This window comes from Ranitomeya variabilis, chromosome 2 (assembly GCF_051348905.1).
Source record: "Ranitomeya variabilis isolate aRanVar5 chromosome 2, aRanVar5.hap1, whole genome shotgun sequence".
Classification (NCBI taxonomy): Eukaryota; Metazoa; Chordata; class Amphibia; order Anura; family Dendrobatidae; genus Ranitomeya; species Ranitomeya variabilis.
In genome coordinates this window covers 757947936-757972759 of record NC_135233.1, presented here as the reverse complement: position 1 = coordinate 757972759, position 24824 = coordinate 757947936, and the positions used below count along the sequence as shown (strand labels likewise).

The following is a 24824-nucleotide window of genomic DNA, read 5'->3' as shown; positions in this document are numbered from 1 at the left end:
GACGAGTTGACGTTTTTATTGGTAACATTTTCGGACACGTGACCATTTTTTATCACTTTTTATTCCGATTTTTGTGAGGCAGAATAACCAAAAACCAGCTATTCATGAATTTCTTTTGGGAGAGGCGTTTATACCGTTCTGCGCTTGGTAAAATTGATAAAGCAGTTTTATTCGTCGGGTCAGTACGATTACAGCGATACCTCATTTATATCATTTTTTTATGTTTTGACGCTTTTATACGATAAAAACTATTTTATAGAAAAAATAATTATTTTGGCATCGCTTTATTCTGAGGACTATAACTTTTTTATTTTTTTGCTGATGATGCTGTATGGCGGCTCGTTTTTTGCGGGACAAGATGACGTTTTCAGCGGTAACATGGTTATTTATATCCGTCTTTTTGATCGCGTGTTATTCCACTTTTTGTTCGGCGGTATGGTAATAAAGCGTTGTTTTTTGCCTCGTTTTTTTTTTTTTTTTTCTTACGGTGTTTACTGAAGGGGTTAACTAGTGGGCCAGTTTTATAGGTTGGGTCGTTACGGACGCGGCGACACTAAATATGTGTACTTTTATTGTTTTTGTTTGTTTTTTTAGATAAAGAAATGTATTTATGGGAATAATATTTTTTTTTTTATTATTATTTATTTAGGAATTATTATTTATTTTTTTTACACATGTGGAAATTTTTTTTTTTACTTTTTTACTTTGTCCCAGGGGGGGACATCACAGATCGCAGATCTGATAGTGTGCACAGCACTCTATCAGATCTGCGATCATACTTTCATCGGAGCAGGCTGCAGCTTTCATCTGCAGCCTGCTCCGACCCGGAAGTGCTCCCTGCAGGACCCGGATACAGCCCCTCGGCCATTTTGGATCCGGGGCCTGCAGGGAGAAGAAGTTCGGTACGAGGTGAGTACATCACCTTGTACCGATCGTCTCAGGGAAGCCTGCAGGGAGCCCCCTCCCTGCGCGATGCTTCCCTGTACCGCCGGTACACCGCGATCATGTTTGATCGCGGTGTGCCGGGGGTTAATGTGCCGGGGGCGGTCCGTGACCGCTCCTGGCACATAGTGCCGGATGTCAGCTGCGATATGCAGCCGACACCCGGCCGCGATCGGCCGCGCTCCCCCCGTGAGCGCGGCCGATCGCGTATGACGTACTATACCGTCACCGGGAATTAAGGCCCACCCCACCTTGACGGTATAGTACGTCATATGGGATTAAGGGGTTAAAAAAAAAAAAAAATTCCCAGTATGACACACTAGGTTTTCTGTGGCCCAATAATTTGAGACAGATGGCACACACAGTACCAGCACTCAAGCTGAAATGCCAATCTTAATCTCCCACTATTTTTTTTTCCAGGGAGAATTTGAAAAAAAAAAAAAAATCACAGTATGACACACTAGGTTTTCTGTGGCCCAATAATTTGAGACAGATGGCACACACAGTACCAGCACTCAACCTGAAATGCCAATCTTAATCTCCCACTATTTTTTTTTCCAGGGAGAATTTGAAAAAAAAAAAAAAAAATTCCCAGTATGACACACTATGTTTTCTGTGCCCCAATAATTTGAGACAGATGGCACACACAGTACCGGCACTCAAGCTGAAATGCCAAACAAAATCTCCCACTAATTTTTTTTTTTTTCAGGGAGAATTTAAAAAAATAAAAATAAAAGGGACTGTCCTACAATTACTATCTCCCTGCAGTAATCTCAGCAAGGTATGGCAGGCAGCAATAACAAGCAGTGGACAGCTGCACAAAAAAAAACAAAAGTGTGGACAAACAAACAAGATAGCTGTGCAGAAAGGAAGGAACAACAGGATTTGTGCTTTGAAAAAAGCAGTTGGTTTACACAGCGGCGTACACACAGCAAATACAGCTATCAGGGAGCCTTCTAGGGCAGCCCAATGAGCTACAGCGCTGAGGAAAAAAAATGTAGCTTCCACTGTCCCTGCAAACAAAAGGTGGTGTTGGACAGTGGGAATCGCTACAGCACAAGCGGTTTGGGGTTTATTTACCCTGCCTAACGCTCTCCCTGCTTCTGAAGAAGCGGCAGCAACCTCTCCCTATGCTCAGATCAGCAGCAGTAAGATGGCGATCGGAGGGAACGCCCCTTTATAGCCCCTGTGACGCCGCAGAAAGCAAGCCAATCACTGCAATACCCTTCTGTAAGATGGTGGGGACTGATATCTATGTCATCACGCTGCCCACACTCTGCGTCCACCTTCATTGGCTGAGAAATGGCGCTTTTAGCGTCATTGAAACGCGACTTTGGCACGAAAGTCGCGTACCGCATGGCCGACCCCACACAGGGATCGGGTCGGGTTTCATGAGACGCCGACTTTGTCAAAAGTCGGCGACTTATGAAAATGACCGAACCGTTTCGCTCAACCCTAGTGGTCTGGAGTACATTTTCTTAGCACATAACCCTCAGAATTCTTGTTCAAAATTGAATCGGTATTATATTACTCTCCTATAGACTATTCTGTGGTCTGCAGTCCGTTTTGTTGATATATAACCCTCAAAAAACAAATTAAATACTACTTGTAGGCACTGTATATATATATACACACAGCTCTGGCAAAAATTAAGAGACCACTGCAAAATGGTCAGTTTGTCTGATTTTTCTCTTCATAGGTATATTTTTGAGTAAAATGTAAATTGTTCTTTTACTCTATAAACTTCTGACGACATGTGTCTGAATTTCCTAGCAATAAATTTTGTATTTCTCTTCCAAAAAGGAGAAATGGTCAAAATTAAAAAAAAATAACAAAGTGCTTTCAGACCTCAAATAATACAAAGAAAAGAAGTTCACAATCATTCAGAAACAACAATACTAATGCTTTAACTCAGGAAGAGTTCAGAAATCAATATTTTGTGGAATAACCATAATTTTTAATCACAGCTTTCATGCTTTTTGGCATGCTTTCCACCAGTCTTTCACACTGCTCCTGGCGCAAAAATGTAAGCAGTTCTTCTTTGTTCAATGGCTTCTGATTATCCATCATCCTCTTGATTACATTCCAGAGGTTTTCAATGGGGTTCAGGTCTGTAGATTGGGCTGGCCATGGCAGGGTTTTGATGTGGTGGTCTCTTAATTTTTGCCAGAGCTGTATATATATATATATATATATATATATATATATATATATATATATATATATATATATATATATAATATATGTAGATAGATTAAAAGCCGGCAAATTATTTGCTGCGTACAGTATAATCACAGAGTGACAGGTTAGAATAGAATAGATAGTATAGAAATATACACATAGAATACATATATATATATATACTACTGTTCAAAAGTTTAGGGTCACTTGGAAATTTCCTTATTTTTGAAAGAAAAGCAAAGTTTTTTTCCAATGAAGCCAACATTAAATGATTCAGAAATACACTCTATACATTGTTAATGTATTTTTTATTTAAATTCACTTTTGCTTTTTTACTTAGTTACATCAGGGTTTTTGCTTACTTTTTCTCTTGTATGTTTTAATGTTTTGTGGCCAATGTGAACATGCGTTTAGCCTCTGCATGTGTACCAACTCAAGTTAAGCTCAATTTTTTTTTTCTCTGTATTGTTGCATTCTGTGCAAGACGGGGTGTGGCCTCCCTGTTTCTGAGCTATGGATTATATATAAGGCTTCCCCAGTCTAGTGTTTCACTGGTCGGGCCCAGTCCTTTTGTCTGCCCTTATTCACACTGAGGTCAACATTGACACATGGTAAGGTTTTAATATTAGACAGTGTAGGACTGTCCCTATCAGAGTTACCCTGACAAGGTGGGATGGCTTTTGTGCTATTTTTTGATCAAAAAACAGTATTACTAAAAACTCTGTATTATTAAAATGCACTTTTGCTTTTTTACTTAGTTACATCAGGGTTTTTGCTTAATTTTTTCTCTTGTATGTTTTAACATTGTTAATGTGGTAAATGACTATTCTAGCTGCAAACGTCTGGTTTGTAATGCAATATCTATAGGTGTATAGAGGCCCATTTCCAACAACCATCACTCCATTATTCTTACGGTATTTGTCTTTGCTAACTGTGTAAGAAGGCTAATAGATGGTTAGAATACCCTTGAAAACCCTTGTGCAAGTATGTTAGCACAGCTGAAAACAGTTTGGCTGATTAGAGAACCTATAAACATGACCTTCCTTTGAGCTAGTTGAGAAACTGGAACATTACATTTGTTGGTTCCATTAAACTCTCAAAATGGCAAGAAAAAAAGAACTTTCATGTGAAACTCGACAGTCTATTCTTGTTCTTAGAAATGAAGGCTATTCCATGCGAGAAATTGCCAAGAAACGGAAGATTTCCTACTATCTTTCTGTGCAAAATAAATACATATATATACCGTATTTTCCGGATTATAAGGCGCACATAAAATGTTGAGAATTTCTCAGAAATAGAAAGTGCGCCTTATAATCCAGTGCGCCTTATATATGAACCAAGAGAGAGGTTCATACAGGATCCTTTACCTCTATCGTGGGCGGCAGGGGTCGGCGGCGGCATACCACAGCACCACCACTATTGGTATATATAAGACCAACTGGCTGCGGGCCCGAAGTGAAAGTGAAAGTACAAATAAAGTGCACGCTTATATTACGCCCCTAATTGGCACCTGGTTCCACAGCACAATCTAGCTCCAACAGTATTAAAGGGAACCTGTCACCCCGTTTTTTCAGATTGAGCTATAAATACTGTTAAATAGGGCCTGCGCTGTGCGTTACTATAGTGTATGTAGTGTACCCTGATTCCCCACCTATGCTGAGAAATACATTACCAAAGTCGCTGTTTTCGCCTGTCAATCAGGCTGGTCTGGTCAGATGGGTGTGTTCACAGCGCTCTTTTCTTCCCCAGCTTTCCGTTGGTGGCGTAGTGGTGTGCGCATGTCCAAGTTCCGAATTCCCTGCGCCCACGTGAAGACACAGCGCGCGATCTGCGCTGTCATCCCTTTCATCGGTGGGGGCGGCCATCTTCCTGGGGCCGCGCGTGCGCAGAAGAGTGCTCTGCAGCGTGTCTGCTGCACGGGGCTTCAGGAAGATGGCCGCAGGATGCCGCGCGTGCGCACAAGAGATCGCGGCGGCCATCTTTCCAAAGCCGAGTTTGCATCTCGGCTTTGGGAAGATGGCCGCCGCGATCTCTTCTGCGCACGCGCGGCATCCCGCGGCCATCTTCCTGAAGCCCCGTGCAGCAGACACGCTGCAGAGTTGATGAGGCTGGCGTGCAGGGGTCCCGTGACGTTCCTATACAGCAGGTGGGGCGGAAGAGCTTTGGCCGCAGGGTGGATGTGACCGGCGTGCAGGGTTGCTGTGATACTTACAGCTCTGTGCGCAGGATCCTTGCAATATATCTGTGCTTTAGCGTTAACTATATCCACTACCCCAAAAAATGCCTCCTGTTAAGAGACATGCTTATGATGCAGGTTTCAAGCTTAAAGCTATAAGTTATGCAGTAGAGCATGGAAATAGGGCAGCTGCAAGAGAATTCAACATTAATGAATCCATGGTGCGTAAGTGGAGATTTGCAATTACAGCTGAACCAGTTTCAAGTTATTGTTAAAAAGTGTAATAAATCTTGACTTGCAGTCTGAGCAATGGTTTATTTAACGGTAATGTGCTGCGCCTTATAATCCAGTGCGCCTTATATATGAAACAAAATTGCTTATGAGGCGCTCATAGAAAGTGCGCCTTATAATCCGGTGCGCCTTATAATCCGGAAAATACGGTATATGTGTGTGTATGTGTTACTGACATGTATATATATACATCTGACCCCATTGGCAGGCTTTCCCTGTGCTGGTTGCGAAAATTGCACGGGAGCCCACGCTATTTTTTTCCGCAAAATAATCTTTTATTAATTAAATACATGTCCTGCAATTTGCACACACAGTACTAATTGTATTTGTCACTGACATCTATATATCTACCTATTCTATATGTATTTACTGTATGTAATCCATCTCTTCTATCCTGTCGGCTCCTGCAGTGATTTTACAGAAGCCGACAGATGAATTACCGGCTTTTCTTCTATCTATCTTTCTGTGCAATATAAATACATATATACAGTACAGACCTAAAGTTTGGACACACCATCTCATTTAAAGATTTTTCTGTATTTTCATGACTATGAAAATTTTACTTTCGCACTGAAGGCATCAAAACTATGAATTAACACATGTGGAATTATATACTTAACAAAAAAGTGTGAAACAACTGAAATGATATCTTATATTATAAGTTCTTTAAAGTAGCCACCTTTTGCTTTGATGACTGCTTTGCACACTCTTGGCATTCTCTTGATGAGTTTCAAGAGGTAGTCACCGGGAATGGTTTTCACTTCACAGATGTGTCCTGTCAGTTTTAATAAGTGGGATTTCTTGCCTTATAAATGGTGTTGGGACCATCAGTTGTATTGTGCAGAAGTCTGGTGGATACACAGCTGATAGTCCTACTGAATAGACTGTTAGAATTTGTATTATGGCAAGAAAAAGCAGCTAAGTAAAGAAAAACGAGTGGCCATCATTACTTTAAGAAATGAAGGTCAGTCAGTCTGAAAAATTTGGAAAACTTTGAAAGTGTCCCCAAGTGCAGTGGCAAAAACCATCAAGTGCTACAAAGAAACTGACTCACATGAGGACCACCCCAGGAAAAGAAGACCAAGAGTCAACTCTGCTTCTGAGGATAAGTTTATCCAAGTCACCAGCCTCAGAAATCGCAGGTTAACAGCAGCTCAGATTAGAGACCAGGTCAATGCCACACAGAGTTCTAGCAGCAGACACATCTCTACAACAACTGTTAAGAGGAGACTTTGTGCAGCAGGCCTTCATGGCAAAATAGCTGCTAGGAAACCACTGCTAAGGACAGGCAACAAGCAGAAGAGACATGTTTGGGCTAAAGAACACAAGGAATGGACATTAGACCAGTGGAAATCTGTGCTTTGGTCTGATGATTCCAAATTTAAGATCTTTGGTTCCAACCACCGTGTCTTTGTGCAACGCAGAAAAGGTGAACTGGTGGACTCTACATGCCTGGTTCCCTCCGTGAAGCATGGAGGAGGAGGTGTGATGGTGTTGGGGTGCTTTGCTGGTGACACTGTTGGGGATTTATTCAAAATTAAAGGCATACTGAATTAGCATGGCTACCACAGCATCTTGCAGCGGCATGCTATTCCATCCAGACGACCTGGCCTCCACAGTCACCAGATCTCAACCAAATCGACATGGTTTGGGGTGAGCTGGACCGCAGCGTGAAGGCAAAAGGGCCAACAAGTGCTAAGCATCTCTGGGAACTCCTTCAAGATTGTTGGAAGACCATTCCCGGTGACTACCTCTTGAAGCTCATCAAGAGAATGCCAAGAGTGTGCAAAGCAGTCACCAAAGCAAAAAGTGGCTACTTTGAAGATCCTAGAATATAAGACATAATTTCAGTTGTTTCACACTTTTTCATTAAGTATATAATTCCACATGTGTTAATTCATAGTTTTGATGCCTTCAGTGTGAATGTACAATTTTCATAGTCATGAAAATACAGAAAAATCTTTAAATTACAAGGTGTGTCCAAACTTTTGGTCTGTACTGTATATATGTGTGTGTGTGTATTACTGACGTATAAATATATATAATGTACATGTATTCTATGTGTATATTTCTATTCTATCTATTATATTCTAACCTGTCAGTGTGATTTTATTGTACACTGCACATGAATTACCGGCTTTTCAAAGGACAGCGGTGCATAAAAAACGGACAGCACTTGCATGCTGTGTGTGCTGTACGTTTTTTTTCTCTCACCCATAGACTTGCATTGGTGAAACTCACCCGATATATGCGTAAAATCGTAGCATGCTGTGATTTCACTCGCACGTAGAATAAGCCTGAGAAAAAAAAGTTGCTGTGATCTTCCCCATAGATTAACCTTGGTCCGAGTGCTATGCAATGTTTTCTCGCATAGCACTCATCCGTATTATACGCTAGTGTGACACAGCCTACCGGTAATATCAGGATGTGTGAAACCGGCCTTATCACAAACTATTTGGATTAGCTAATTGGGCCTCCTGACGGCACCCCAATATTGGTCCTAGCGATTTTTAAGTGGAAATCTGGCTTTCTGATTTGCCACTGAAACACAGTTTTATCACAAATGATTTGGAATAGCTAATTGGGCCTCCTCGCTGCACCTTGATATTAAGCCTAATGATTTTTAAATGGAAATCTGACCTTCTGATATGCCACTGAAACACAGTTTTATCACAAATGATTTGGAGTAGCAAATGGGACCTCTGGAGACTGCCACACAGTTTTTACACAATCTAGTTAGATGCTGGAAGATCGATTTCACACAGGACAGGATCCTGTCTAGCTAACTGACAAGTTCACTTGCACCACTATCAGGAGCAGCTTCTCTGCACTCTGACACTGAGCAAATGATGCCAGCAAAACAAGATGTCCGCTTTTTTATGGCCAGGGACATGTGACTTCAGCAGCTAATCACAAAAGACCTTGTGCCATGACGTTGTGAATGGTTTCTGCACCCTGATTGGCTGCCGGAATCAACACACATAAAGGTAACGGAAAAAAAAGAGCACGCCACTCCTCCAACCTCTCTACAACCCCTCCCCTCATCAAACACATCACCCCGCCCCCCCCACTGATCATACACTACCACCATCCTAGCCAAAGTAATAACAAAAGCATTAGTGGAAACGCTATGACTTACGAGAACTGTGACCAAATTTTACCAACTTTGAGTAAAAATGCTTGTAAAAGCAAACACAAAACCAAATGTGCTACTTTCATGCCGAATTTGAAATTGGTGAACATTTTCTGAACACATTTGCTTATCTTTAGTCCCCTTAGGAGCCTTGAGCCCACAATCGATTTTATAGCTTTTGTTGTAAACTGCAATACTGCAGTATTGCAGTATACAGTAAAATCATAATTCTCTTATGATGCTTTGCTTGAGCATCACATGAGAACCAAAATGGAAATTATGTGACCTTTAGCAGGCTCCCACCTGCCTTACTAATCCAGGGGTGCCAATTGGAGCCAATGAGGGCTGAGAATTGCATCCTTTGAATCCATTTTCAGAGATTGATAGTAGTGTTATATGGTTAAACTGCAGCGATCTAAGCCAAAGTAACATAGCCAACATCTGTTGAATATGAAGCAAGCTCAGATTCTTAGCCAGCTTCATACTTTCCTTCAGGTCCTATAACAAAAATGTACGTCATAGGTTGTTAAGGCAAATTAAGAAAATCCCACAAGTTTTTTTTAGAGAGGAAATCAATATATAATTAAAATGGCTAAATCCACTGATAGAAACTTTTCCTGGAATGGAACAAGTCCCCAGAATCATGTACAGTGAGAAGTTATGCCACTTCCCTTCATGTGTAGGAAGATGTGCTCTCAGTGGAACTTCTGATCTAATAATGAAGATACTGTATCAAGAGTGCTGAGGTAAGAAAAACCTGCTCACACTGTTGTCCACTATGTCTAATTGATGTAATAGTGGAGATACCATGGGTGCTGAGGTAAGAAGAGGCTACTCACACTTCTATCCTCCTTGCTTTTCTGATCTAATATTGGATTTATCAGATGTACCAATGCAAGAAGAAGCTTCTTACACTGCTATTCACACTGTCTTTCTGAGAAAATAATAGAAATATCTGGGGTAAGATGAGGATGTTTACACTGCATTCCATTTTCCTATCTGATTTAATACTTAAGATACTATGGGTGTGAGGTAATAACAGGCTACTTACACTGCTGTCCGCCCTGTCATTTTGATCTAATAATGGAGGTACTAGAGGTGCTGAGGTAAGAAGAAGCTGCTCCTCATTTTATCTGATATCTGATTTAACACCAGACATATAAAGAGAGCTGAGGTAAAAAGAGGCTGCTCAGATTATTGTCCATTTTGTCTATCTGATCTAAAACTGGAGATACCAAACATGCTGAGGTAAGAAGTTACTTATGCTTCTGTCCACCATGTCCATCTGATCTAATACTCGTGATATGAAGGATGCTAAAATAAGAAGTGGAGGTCAAGATAAGATTTGGAAGACCAATCATAGGATTGCTAGAGAGGCTCATCAGAACCCCTGCTTGACTGTAAAAGACCTTCACAAAGATTTAGCAGACTCTGAAGTTGTGGTTCATTATTCTACTATTCAGAGACACCTGCACAAATATGGCCTTCATGGATGAGTCATCAGAAGAAAACCTTTCCTGCGTTCTCACTATAAAATTAAGCATCAGAAGTATGCAAAGGAAAATCTAAATAAACCTGATACATTTTGGAAACAAGTCCAGTGGACCAATGAAATAAAAATAGAACTCTTTGGTCACAATGATCAAAGGTATGTGTGGCGAGAAAGAAAAGGCCACACAATTTCAGGAAAAGAACACCTTGCCAACCAATAAGCATGGGGGTGGATCAATCATGCTTTGGGGTTGTGTTGCAGCCCATGGCACGGGGAACATTTCACGGGTAGAGAGAATGGAATCAATGAATTTAAATAAATTCTTGATGCAAACATAACATTATCTGTAAAAAAACTAAAGTTGAAAAGAGGATGGCTTCTACAAATGGATAATGATCCTAAATACATGTCAAAATCCACAATAGACTACCTCAAAATGCTCAAGCTGAAGGTTTTACAATGACCCTCACAGTCCCCTAATCTGAACATTATTGAAAATCTGTGGCAAGACATCAAAATAGCTATGCATGTAAGACAATCCAGGAATCTCCCCTCACAGAACTGGAAGAATTCTCCAAGGAAGAATGGATGAAAATCCCTCAAACAAGAATTGAAAGACTCTTTGCTGGTTCCAAAAAAAGCATTTACAAGTTGTTCTACTTGCAAAAAGGGGTGTTATTAGGTACTAACCATGCAGGGTGCCCAAACTTTTACATTGACCTATTTTCCATAATTTTTAAAATGTAAACCACGACTATTTATTTTTTGCCTAAAATAGGGAAATGTGTCATCTTTAACTTTAGCCCTTTTAGAGATCATGTCATCTTCAACTTGCATAATTGTTCACAATAACAGTAATTTTGACCAGGGTGTCCTCATGTGCTGAGGTAAGAATAAGCTGCTCCTGCTGCTTTCCATCATGTTTATCTGATCCAATACTGAAGATACCACTGGTACTGAGGTAAGAAGAGGCTTTTCACACTGCTATCCATCCTGTCTCATTGATCTAATACTAAAGATACCAGTAGTACTGAGGTAAGAAGAGGCTGCTCACACTGCTATCCATCCTGTCTCATTGATCTAATACTAGAGATACCAGTAGTACTGAGGTAAGAAGAGGCTGCTCACGCTGCTATCCACCCTGTCTCATTGATCTAATACTAGAGATACCAGTAGTACTGAGGTAAGAAGAGGCTGCTCACACTGCTATCCATCCTGTCTCATTGATCTAATACTAGAGATACCAGTAGTACTGAGGTAAGAAGAGGCTTTTCACACTGCTATCCATCCTGTCTCATTGATCTAATACTAGAGATACCAGTGGTACTGAGGTAAAAAGAGGCTGCTCACACTGCTGTACACCCGGTCTTTTTGATCTAATACTGGAGACACCAAGGGTACTGAGGTAAGAAGAGGCTGCTCACACTGCTGTCTTCCCTATCTCTCAGATCTAATACTGGAAATACATAGGGCACTGAGGTAAGAAGAGGTTGCTTACACTACAGTCATGGACAAAAATTTTGAGAATGAGATAAATATTAATTTTTCCAAAGTCTACTGCTTCATTTTTTCTAATGGCAATTTGCATATACTCCTGAATGTCAGAGTGATCAGCTTAACAGCAATTACTGTACTTGCAAAGTCAATATTTGCCCAGAAAATGAACTTTAACCCCCAAAACACATTTCAACATCATTGCAGTCCTGCCTTAAAAGGAGCAGCTAACATCATTTTAGTGATTGATCCATTAACACAGGTGTGGGTGTTGATGAGGACAGGGCTGGCGATCAATCAGTCATGATTAAGTAAGAATGACATCACTGGACACTTTAAAAGGAGGCTGGTGCTTGGTATCATTGTTTCTCTTCAGTTAACCATGGTTATCTCTAAAGAAACACGTGCAGCCATCATTGCACTGCACAAAAATGGCCTAATAGGGAAGAGTATCGCAGCTACAAAGATTGCACCTCAGTCAACAATCTAAGGCATCATCAAGAACTTCAAGGAGAGAGCTTCCATTGTTGTCAAAAAGGCTCCAGGGCACCCAAGAAAGACCAGCAAGCGCCAGGACCGTATCTTAAAACTGTTTCAGCTGCGGGATCGGACTACCAGCAGTGCCGAGCTTGCTCAGGAATGGCAGCAGGCTGGTGTGAGTGCTTCTGCACGCACTGTGAGGTGGAGACACTTTGAGCAAGGCCTGGTTTCAAGAAGGGCAGCAAAGAAGTCACTTCTCTCCAGAAAAAACATCAGGGACCGACTGATATTCTGCAAAAGGTACAGGGAGTGGACTGCTGAGGACTGGGGCAAAGTCATTTTCTCTGATGAATCCCCTTTTCAATTGTTTGGGACTTCTGGAAAACAGCTTATTCGGAGAAGAAGAGGTGAGCGCTACCACCAGTCTTGTCTCATGCCAACTGTAAAGCATCCTGAAACCATTCATGTGTGGGGTTGCTTCTCAGCCAAGGGAATCGGCTCACTCACAGTCTTGCCTAAAAACACAGCCATGAATAAAGAATGGTACCAGAATGTCCTCCAAGAGCAACTTCTCCCCACCGTCCAAGAGCAGTTTGGCGCCCAACAATGCCTTTTCCAGCATGATGGAGCACCTTGCCATAAAGCAAAGGTGATAACTAAATGGCTCATGGAACAAAACATAGAGATTTTGGGTCCATGGCCTGGAAACTCCCCAGATCTTAATCCCATTGAGAACTTGTGGTCAATCATCAAGAGACGGGTGGACAAACAAAAACCAACAAATTCTGGCAAAATGCAAGCATTGATTATGCAAGAATGGACTGCTATCAGTCAGGATTTGGTCCAGAAGTTGATTGAGAGCATGCCAGGGAGAATTGCAGAGGTCTTGAAGAAGAAGGGTCAACACTGCAAATATTGACTTGCTGCATTAACTCATTCTAACTGTCAATATAACCTATTGGTACTCATAATATGATTGCAATTATATTTCTGTATGTGATATAAACATCAGACAAACACTAATAAAAGCCAGAGGGCAGCAGATCATGTGAAAATATAATTTTGGTGTCATTCTCAAAACTTTTGGCCATGACTGTACTATCCATCATGTTTCTATTATGCAATATAAAATATGCCATGGAGCTGAAATAAGAGTCCACTAATTCTGCTGTCTACCCCGTCTTTCTGATCTAATACTACAAATTTAATATTTAATATTTAAAGGCATTTAGGAATGTAATTATGACATTTCCTTTACTTATTTATTTTTCTCTATTGTCAGACAACCTCTTTAAATCATAAACATTTATACATTTACCTATGACGTCAGCCTTATAGCCAAACAACAGAGATGGAGGCAGTGGCAGAGAGTCGTTTCTGAACATGGGGAGGGTAAGTGATACTCAGCTTCTTTTTTATAACTATTTCAGTGATGTTTTATCTACACTCATTCTGACGTATGAGGGTCATTTAGCGGAAGCATTCTGTTTTTAAATCACAGTTTTATCTGTTTACTATTTTCTTGCAACACTTAAAGTGTAATTGACTTGAAGCTCCTGTATTTGACCATTGTTTCGCATTCTCACGAACATGGCTTGCAGCCAGGGTCTACGGGGAGGCTCTCATTTAAAGTTTTCATGTTTTGACTTAACTGATATGTGGAGATTTGCCAGGTGAATGGGTTAGGTTAATTGAGGCTGTGGATCGAGAACTCTCATATCTATTTAACTGTATGGAGGAATTTAGATGAAGAAATTTAATGTGTAAAAAATCATTAATTCCTTGTATTATTTTATTGCATGTATTATGTACATTGTACATTACAACAGAGTCCATATGAATATTTTTGTTCTAATTTTACATGCAAACAGACAATGTTATATAACAAAAATTGTGGTCTCAAAACATATTTGTGTCCACTGTTGTTTTATATGTAAATTGCACAATTAATCTGCCAAAATGCAACACACAGGAACTAAATTCAGAGGTCTTCTCCTATGTCCATTACACCAATGTAAGAAATGTGTGTGTTTCTTTTGCAGACTTGATTGGCAAGTGTCTTTCACGAAGAAAGTAGAGATTATAGAGACACAAAATTTGACGACAAGGAAAATGTGGAAGAAAATAGTTTTACCCAGGACATTGAACCTATTATATTTCCATCTTGAAATGATACAGGATTACCAAGGTAAAACCATTTAGGGTCAGGAACTTTTTAGAAGGCCATCAAAATAACATAATCTAAGATATTAGGGCTGAATTGTATCATATTTTTTACACTGTAGTGCAGACATATAATACTTTTTCTATCTCCCCTTTCAATGTTACATTGTTTGTTCAATTCTATACTCCTGACAATGGTACAAAGTAAAAAAACGATCACATTGGGACTTGATAGAAAGAAAATAATGTTCAGTTCATGAAATGAGCTCTGTACTACAAATTGAAAAAAAATAAGAAGGTTCATATATATGTATCTAGACATTTTAATTGCAACGACATCACATTTCTAGGACATAATGGTCTGTTGCTCCACAATAGTAGTCATCTGAGTCAGACTAACCCACAAGAGTAGATCTGAGAAAAGGGCAGCCCATGGACCGAGACAGCCAAAGGATTGAAACAAGCGGCCCACAGGCCATACCATGCGTCGCCCTGCCTCGCCCATATCCATTGTAATTTCACCACTACATTTATCCTCAGGATAATGATGGTGGAGAAAACAATGGTGGAGGATACAGCCACTGGCTTCTCCTTCAGCGTGTGTGACTGAGACTGCAGAAGCGATTACATCACTACATAGCGTCTGTTGTACTGATCAGTGTTTTTAGATGTGTGAATATTTGTGGGCTCATACTGCATATAGGGGGCTGTGTGTGTCACACTGTATAATATAGTTACTGTGTGTGAACTCTTACTATACCTACTGTATATAGGGGGCTGTGTGTGGGTGCTCCCACTGTATAGGATACATATTGTATATAGGAGGTTGTGTAAGTGGGCTGTGTGATTGATCATACTGTATATAGGGGGCTGTGTAGGGGATCATACTTTTTATAGTGGGATGTGTGGTGGAATATACTGTAAAGGAAGGCTGTATAGTGGATCCTACCTTATATAGGTAGCTGTGTGTGGAGATCAAACTGTACATGGGGATATGATGACCATCATACTGTATATAGAGTGGCTCTTATGACTATCATACTATGTTGGGGGATCATACTGTGTATAGGGGGCCTGTGAAAACCATCATAACATGTGTGAGGAGCTGTAAGGATCATCATACCATGTGTAGGGTGCTGTCAAAACCATCATACCATGTGTGGGGCACTGTCAGGACCATCATACTGTGTGGGGGCTGTGAGGACCATCACACTGTCTGTGGGAAGTCATCATACTGTCTGTGGCATCTTTAGGGGCCATCGTTTTGTGTGAAAGGTTGTGGGGGTTCATACTGTGAGGAACATCAAAATGTGTATGGGGGGGCTATTAAAAAATTAATTGCCAAGCCCTGCACTAGACTATCAGAGTGCAGGATTTGACACAATAACAGGTTCCAAATATAGGTTGAACATAGACAATCGTTTATAGAGCTTTGGGTCAACCACCTGATATTAGAGTCAATTTCATAAGAGTTGATTTATAACTAACTGATTAACCTTAGTGATGAAATGTTCTATGTGTGTAACGATAAAAATCAGGTTTATTAATAACTAGCTGTACTACCCGGCTTCGCCCAGGTTAATAACTGCTGATAGCAAAATAGACTGTGTAACAAAAATGTATTCTGCACACAAAAACCACAGAACAAATAGATAGAACTGTAATTATTAAAAGGCAAAAACTAAGCTAATAGAAGCATTTCAAAACATATATTAGCTTTGTTATACTGAGAATGTCCTTTGTTGCCTATATTAACCAATCATAGCTCAGATTAATTAACTGTAGCAAAATAGAAGCTGAGCTGTGATTGGTTGCTATTGGCAGCCTGATAAATCCCCAGCCAACAGGAAGCCCTCCCCCTGTATATATTAGCTCACACATACATATAATAGACAGGTCATGTGACTGACAGCTGCCGTATTTCCTATATGGTACATTTGTTGCTCTTGTAGTTTGTCTGCTTATTAATCAGATTTTTATTTTTGAAGGATAATACCAGACTTGTGTGTGTTTTAGGGCGAATTTCATGTGTCAACTTGTGTGTGTTGAGTTGCATGTGGCGACATGCATGTAGTGACTTTTGTGAGATGAGTTTTGTGTGGCGACATGCGTGTAGCAACTTTTGATGTGTCGAGTTGCATGTGACAGGTTAGTGTAGCAAGTTGTGTGCAGCAAGTTTTGCGCATGGCGAGTTTTGCGCGTGGCGAGTTTTGTGTGTGGTGCGTTTTGAGTATGTGCAAGTTTTGCGTGAGGCAACTTTTGCATGTGTTGCAACTTTTGCGCATGTGGCAATTTTTCCACGTGTGCAAGTTTTACGTGTGGCGAGTTTTCCATGAGGTGAGTTTTGCACGTGTGGCGAGTTTTGCGTGAGTCTAATTTTGCATGTGGTGAGTTTTGCATGTGGTGAATTTTGCGCGTGGCGAGTTTTGAGCGGCGACTTTTGTGTTTCGACTTTTATGTGGCGAGGTTGGTGTATGTGTGGTGAAATGTGTGCTGAGGGTGATATGTGTTCAAGCACGTGGAAGTGTGTGGCGCATTTTGTGTGTGTGTTCATATCCCCGTGTGGTGAGTATCCCATGTCGGGGCCCCACCTTAGCAACTGTACAGTATATACTCTTTGGCGCCATCGCTCTCATTCTTTAAGTCCCCCTTGTTCACATCTGGCAGCTGTCAATTTGCCTCCAACACTTTTCCTTTCACTTTTTCCCCATTATGTAGATAGGGGCAAAATTGTTTGGTGAATTGGAGCACGCGGGGTTAAAATTTCGCCTCACTACATAGCCTATAACGCTCTCGGGGTCCAGACGTGTGACTATGCAAAATTTTGTGGCTGTAGCTGCGACAGTGCAGATGCCAATCCTGGACATACACACATACACACACACACACACACACACACACACATTCAGCTTTATATATTAGATTGAAAAGGGTGAGTACATGTCTTAAAAATAGAAGCTAGGTCCAATAATTTACTATAGTTAGCAAAAAAGGAATAATCATTAGACCAATACAAAAATGTAAAAAAATTCTAATTTTTATTTAAGTTTTTAATTATCATGCAAAGCAAAAAATATGAATTAAAAAAAGGTAATGGATGATTTCCCTAGATCCTATAACTAAAATGGCTAGAATTAACCAGTCATTTTTACATAAACCTATGACGTTCCAAATAGTATTATAGATAGCAACATTATAAAGTGATATATACTGCAATGCAGAGAACACTTCAAAGCAATCCATGTATCAGGCATGTGAAATGGTCAAGCAAATAACAGCCGCATAGTACAAATAGTCAGGGCTAGGGACAACATGCTCCCCTGTGTTTCAATGCACATGCTTTGCCTGGGGTAGCATAAAGGACATGTTAGGGTAGCATAGAAGGATTATCATGGCTTGCATTAGTAACTTTGCAATTTGCAGTAACAAATGTTATTAAAATCCAAAAGCACGCTAAAAAATACTTCTTAAATTAAGAAATAATAGGATGGATTATGTTGATTACGAAATATGTATAAGTGGTGTATGTAGATGTGTACACGCTTAACTTTTCTTCCATTTTGGTTAAGGACCCAAGATTTTCTGCAGTACTGCAACGTTAGTAAACTCCTTGACAATCTGGAATTCACATCTCAGCACCACATAGACACATACAGCTTGTACATTTTGTGACATATTGCAAATTTACAACTTTTTAAAAGTAGGTAATCTCAAGTCACACATCATGGGACCTGTTGAACTAAAAGTAAAGGCTAGAAAGGACACATCTGTTCATGGCTGCACGCATTTCAGACAAGTGTAGGTGCTACCATCTAGAGACTAATTTAAGTTTTTGACATTCATAATTAGAATGGCATAGGCTAGCGACAGACTCAAATTTTCATTTTAAAACATTCTAATGAAGCATACATTGGCTATGTTAAGGTACCACATAATTTACACATAATACTACCATATATTACTAGAATAGGTAATCAGGTGGTCGCTTACTGAGGTTTAGGCACACTATGGGGCTCAGTAGGGAAGGGATCATTTGGATTTGGGAGTGCAGATTTCACTAGATTTTATTTGCGGGGATGGGAGCGTGTCGCATTTCTAGAGACTTTGTGCTACCAGTAGCATAAACCTTCCCCTACATATCTACTAATAGACAACGTAACTGAATGGGCTGGCTTGTTTTTGTGGGTTCATTTGAAGTTTTTATTACTAACATTTTGGGTACATATCATTTTTTTGATTGCTTTCTGTATAAGGATAGGATCCCATTCTTGTGTTCTATGCTGAGCACTTCCCCCAAAACAGCGATTTTGATGAAAGCCTCAAATGATCCACTCACTAAAATGAGGTAGATGAAGACACATCTGTTGCAGTGATGTTTTCTTTCTTGTTAATCATTCACATAACTGTGGACAACCACACATTTGTGTATCTACTAAGATGCCTAAATAATGGGACACCACAGGAACAGAGGCCAGACTCCGTCTGCCTCATTATAGTCGATATCATAGTTATTAGGTTGAAGGAAGACATTAAGTACATCTAGTTCAACCCATAGCCTAACCTAACATGCCCTAACATGTTGATCCAGAGGAAGGCAAAAAAAACCCACGTGGCAAAGAGTAAGCTCCACATTGGGGAAAAATATTCCCTCCCGACTCCACATACAGCAATCAGACTAGTTCCCTGGATCAATGCCCTATCAAGGAATCTAGTGTATATACCCTGTCAGTGGCGTATCCAGGGGGGGGCAGCCGGGGCATGTGCCCCGGGCGCAGCCAACAGGGGGGCACCAGCGGGCCGCCTGATGATGCGGCGGTCCAAGGAGGCTCCTCGTCGGCGGCATTCTGCCGCCCCCACACTTAGATTATAGTCCCGTTCTCTGAGCCGGCTGTCAAATTGACAGCTGGCTCAGAGAAAGTGCTGCGCGTGGAATCCCAAGTGTCAGTAGCGTAACTACCGCGGTCGCAGGTGGGACTGTGTTTTGAATTCTGCTCTTGGGCTCCCTCCGGTGGTTATAAGTGGTAGCGCTGCGGTCTTTGGATCGCTGCATTCATCAGGTGTGTCCACTTATGGCAATTCTGACTGGGCTATTTAGTCTTGCTTGACCCTTTAGTCAGTGCCAGTTGTCCATTGTTCCTGGAGGATTCACATCCCTGCCTGGTCTCTCCTGCTTTGCAGTTCATTTCAACAAAGATAAGTTCTGGCCTTGATTTTTGCAGTCCACATGCTGTGGGCCTTATTGTTCAGTTCTTTTCCATGTTTTGTCTTGTCCAGCTTGGTCTGTATAAGGATTTGTTTAGCCAAGCTGGTATCTCTGGAGATGCAGATATACCCTCCATATCTTTAGTTAGATGTGGAGATTTTGTATTTCCTGTGGTGGATATTTTCTAGTGTTTTAATACTGACCGCATAGTACTCTGTCCTATCCTTTCTATTTAGCTAGAGTGGCCTCCTTTGCTAAATCCTGATTTCATTCTGCGTATGTTATTTCCCTCTCCTCTCACAGTCAATATTTGTGGGGGGCTGTCTATCCTTTGGGGATTTTCTCTGAGGCAAGATAGTTTTCCCTTTTCTAGATAAATAAATAGGGGTATTTAGTCCTCCGGCTGTGTCGAGATGTCTAGGAAGTGTTAGGTACATTCCACGGCTACTTCTAGTTGCGGTGTTAAGTTCAGGGTCTGCGGTCAGTACAGGTACCACCTTCTCCAGAGTACGTCTCATGCTGCTCCTAGGCCACCAGATCATAACAGGACTGCACTTGTCCCGAAGCAGAGCCCCTCCACCGCAGAGAGCCGCACACCACAACTATGGCTGCTGCTGCTCTGTGCGCACAGGACCTAGGATGAGGTCACAGGAGGGGAGGAGTCAGAGTCACATGATCGGGACAGAAGGACCTCTGTGTAGTGCAGGACTCTGCTGGTTTTCATGGCGCTGGACGAGGGTAAGGTTTTGTGTGGGGTCAGGAGTGGTTTGTGTGGATGTAGCAGAGCCGTGTGTGTATGAGGTGTACAGAGCGGAGCCGTGTGTGCAAGGTGTATGGAGCGGAGCTGGGTGTGTACGAGGTGTACAGAGTGGAGCCATGTGTGCAAGGTGTATGGAGCGGAGCTGGGTGTGTACGAGGTGTACAGAGTGGAGCCATGTGTGCAAGGTGTATGGAGCAGAGCTGGGTGTGTACAGAGCGGAGCCGTGTGTGTACGAGGTGTACACAGCGGAGCCGTGTGTGCAAGGTGTATGGAGCGGAGCTGGGTGTGTACGAGGTGTACAGAGCAGAAGCCGTGTGTGCAAGGTGTATGGAGCGGAGCCATGTGTGCAAGGTGTATGGAGCGGAGCCGTGTGTGTACGAGGTGTACAGAGCGGAAGCCATGTGTGCAAGGTGTATGGAGCAGGGCTGGGTGTGTACGAGGTGTACAGAGCGAAGCCGTGTGTGCAAGGTGTATGGAGCGGAGCTGGGTGTGTACGAGGTGTACAGAGCGGAAGCCATGTGTGCAAGGTGTATGGAGCGGAGCTGGGTGTGTACGAGGTGTACAGAGCGAAGCCGTGTGTGCAAGGTGTATGGAGCGGAGCTGAATGTGTATGAGGTGTGCGGAGCGGAAGCCGTGTGTGCAAGGTGTATGGAGCGGAGCTGGGTGTGTACGAGGTGTACGGAGCAGAGCCGTGTGTGCAAGGTGTACAGAGCTCAGCCACGTGTGTAGGAGTAACTAGGTGTGGCCATTATACTGTACGCAATATGTGTGTGTGTGTTTGTGCGTGCATGCGTAGCGCTGCGGGCGAATGTGCAGAGAGGTAAATGGTTTTGCATGAGTGTGTACAGGGAGGAGAGGCGAGGGCAATGATGGGGCTGACGGGGAGAGTGCAATAATTGGGATGGAGGGAGAGGAGGAAATGATGGATGTGGTGGAATGGGCAATGATGGAGGTGGAGTAGTCAATGATGGGGGGAGGAAATGATGGAGGTGGTGGAATGGGCAATGATGGAGGTGGAAATTGGAATGGTCGATGGTGGTGGGGGGAGAATGCAATGATGGTGGGGAGGAGGAAATCATGGAGGTGGTGGAAAGGGCAATAATGAGGGGGGGAAGAAATTATGGACGTGGTAGAATGGACAAGGATGGTGGTGGTGGAAAGCACACTGATGATATTGGAGGGGAAAAAATGATGGAGGTGGTGGAATGGGCAAGTATGGTGATGGCGGCAGAAAGGACAATGATGATCGTGGTGGAAAGGGCAATGATGGGGATGGTGGGGGAAGAGAAAATGATGGATATGGTGGAAAAGACAAAGGAGGAAATGATTGAGGTGGTGGAATGGGAAATTATGGGTGGTGGAGGAGAAAGCAATGATAGTGGTGGTGGAGAAGGCGAAGATGGAGGTGGTGAAGAGAGCAATGATGGGGTGGGGTAGAGGAAAATAATATGCATATATGAGGAAACAGTACAGGAGAATGGGGGGATGTATGGGCAATGGGGGGCATGTATGAGGAAACAGTACGGGGGGATGGGTGCAGACAGTATGGGGAGCGAATGGGGGAATGTATGCGGGCACAGTATGAGTAGCAATGTGAAAAATGTATGTTTACAGAGTACGGGGAGTGAGGGTAATGGGATGTGTGCAGACACAATGGGGAGTCAGGTGAGCAGGCAGTATAGAAAGTGAGGGGGTAAATATATGAGGAGACAGTATGGTGAACAGGAGGGATGTGAGAGGAGACAGTATGAGGAGGGAGGGGAATAGTGTGAGGAGACAGTATGGGGGAGAAAAGTGATTGGGCATAGAATAGAAACTGAGTAGTGGGGGCATAGCATGGAGGGACAGTGTAAGGGCACAGTAGGAGGGGACAGTATACCAAGAAGGGGGAGTGTGATGAGAGAGTACAGCATAAATACTGGGCCCTATAGGGGGACACAGTGTGAGAGGACAGTGTGAAGAGGGGTCCGGTATGGAAAGGAGAGGTCAGTGTGAAGAGCATGTACCATAAGAGGGACAGTGTGGGGGTCATATTTTGTGCAGACAATATAGTGAGGGGCAATTTTTTATTCAGGAGCATTATAATGACACCTGTATCTTTAAGGGCATCATGTGGAGATTTTCTGCAAAAGAGCGGAGAAGATGGAGGTCTGCAGAGACAGCTCTGGATGAGAAAACTCATCATGGGGTCTGGACAAGATGAAGAAAAGAAGGAGAATGGCTTCAGAGACGACGTCATCTATCAGGTACCTGGATGTAAATGTTATATGTGATACTAACTAACTCTCATGTTTTATCTATGTTAGGAGCATTAAAGGGGATGTCCAGGTTTGTAATTAGTCTGCAGTCATTGTTTGTGACTGCAGACTTCTGATTTCTCACAGTGCGCACTGCACGCTGTCAGGATTCTCTCATGCCGGTGATTTAGATACATGCGGTCACGTGCTGACTAGACATGTGTGGCCTCACTCTATGAAAATGAACTGAGCAAGGCCGGGAACGTCTAGTCGGAATGTGGTCAGAAGTATACAAATCACATGCTTGTGATGACATGACTGTCCACCGGCAAGGGAGAATCCTAAAAGTGTGCAGTGCATGCGTTGTGAGAATTCAGAAGCTGCGATGTCAGGATTCAGCTCTGCTGTTTCCAGTAGTCATCACATGGACACTTCACTCATATGCGACTTTCACACTTATGGTCTTGTGACCACGAGCTTCTCTTCTGCTTCTCTCTGTTTTTCACTAAACATTGAGAGCATTAGGAAGAGAAGCTCGTCCGAACATGACAAAGTGTGCAAATCGCATGTGTGCTGGGGGGGCGCCAAAATGAATTATTTCCCCGGGTGCCAGAAAACCGACATACACCTCTGCCAGTATGTTACTGCCAGCGGTGATAACTGGGTCCAGTGGAGGGATGTCTGTGCACAGGCAATGAGGCAGTGAGGCAGTGAGGCAAGGACTGAGAGTGTGCACAGCGAGAGAATGGAGACCCGGAGACTGTCCGTCCCAGTCTACGCTGTAGCCTGGAGCCCTCATTATCATAGGAATATGTCAGTTAATAAATTGTTTTTGCAAAGCTTTATAGTGTAGTTTTAGGGCATCATGTGGAGATTTTCTGCAAAAGAGCGGAGAAGATGGAAGTCTGCAGAGACGGCTGTAGATGAGAAAACTCATCATTAGTGTTGAGCGATACCGTCCGATACTTGAAAGTATCGGTATCGGAAAGTATCGGCCGATACGGCAAAGTATCGGATCTAATCCGATACCGATACCCGATACCAATACAAGTTAATGGGACTCAAGTATCAGACGGTATCCCTGATGGTTCCCAGGGTCTGAAGGAGAGGAAACTCTCCTTCAGGCCCTGGGATCCATATTAATGTGTAACATAAAGAATTAAAATAAAAAATATTGATATACTCACCTCTCCGACGCAGCCTGCACCTTATCGAGGGAACCGGCAGCCTTCTTTGCTTAAAATGCGCGCGTTTACTGCCTTCCGTGATGTCACGGCTTCTGATTGGTCGCGTGCCGCCCATGTGACCGCGACGCGACCAATCACAACAAGCCGTGACGTAATTTTCAGGTCCTGAATGCCTAATTCTAGAATTATACTTGCGGTATCGGAATGCTCAACACTACTCATCATGGGATCTGGACAAGATAAAGAAAAGAAGGAGAATTGCTCCAGAGACGACGTCATCTATAAGGTACCTGGATGTAAATGTTATTTGTGATACTGACTAATTCTCATGTTTTTATTTATGTTAGGAGCATTAAAGGGGATGCCCAGGTTTGTAATGAGTCTGCAGTCATTCTATGTGACTGCAGACTTCTGAATTCTCACAGTGCGCACTGCACGCTGCTAGGATTCTCTCGTGCTGGCGATTTACATACATGTGGTCACGTGCTGACTAGACATGTGTGGCCTCACTCTATGAAAATGAACTGAGTGAGGCCGGGCACATCTGGTCGGAATGTGTGGTCAGAAGTATACAAATCACATACTTTTGCTGACATGACCGTCCACCGGCAAGGGAGAATCCTAAAAGTGTGCAGTGCATGCGTTGTGAGAATTCAGAAGCTGTGATGTCAGGATTCAGCTCTGCAGGTTCCAGTAGTCGTCACATGGACACTTCACTCATATGTGATTTTCATACTTATGGTCCTGTGACAACGAGCTTCTCTTCCTGCTTCTCTCAGTTTTTCACTGAATATTGAGAACATTAAGGAGAGCGGCTCGTGGGTACATGACTAAGTGTGCAAATCGCATATGTCCTGGGGGGGCACCAAAATTAATTCTTGCCCCGGGTGCCAGAAATCCTAGATACGCCTCTGTACCCTGTAACATTATACTTTTCCAGAAAGGTATCCAGTCCCCTCTTTAATTTTAAATTTTAGTAGAGCAGTGAGACTATGGAACTCTCTGCCATATGATGTTGTAATGAGTAGTGTTGAGCATTCCGATACCGCAAGTATCGGGTATCGGCCGATACTTGCGGGTATCGG

General features: G+C 42.5%; 1 protein-coding gene across 2 annotated transcripts in view; it reads left to right on the top strand.

The window, feature by feature from the left end:
- Positions 1-24824, top strand: part of LOC143807770 (uncharacterized) — a 625031-nt gene that overhangs the window by 357605 nt on the left and 242602 nt on the right. For both annotated transcript variants that reach the window (XM_077289680.1, XM_077289682.1), the window contains exons 3-4: positions 13472-13581; positions 14232-14377. The gene's annotated coding sequence lies outside the window, so the exon portion shown is untranslated. The remainder of the gene's footprint in view (positions 1-13471; positions 13582-14231; positions 14378-24824) is intronic.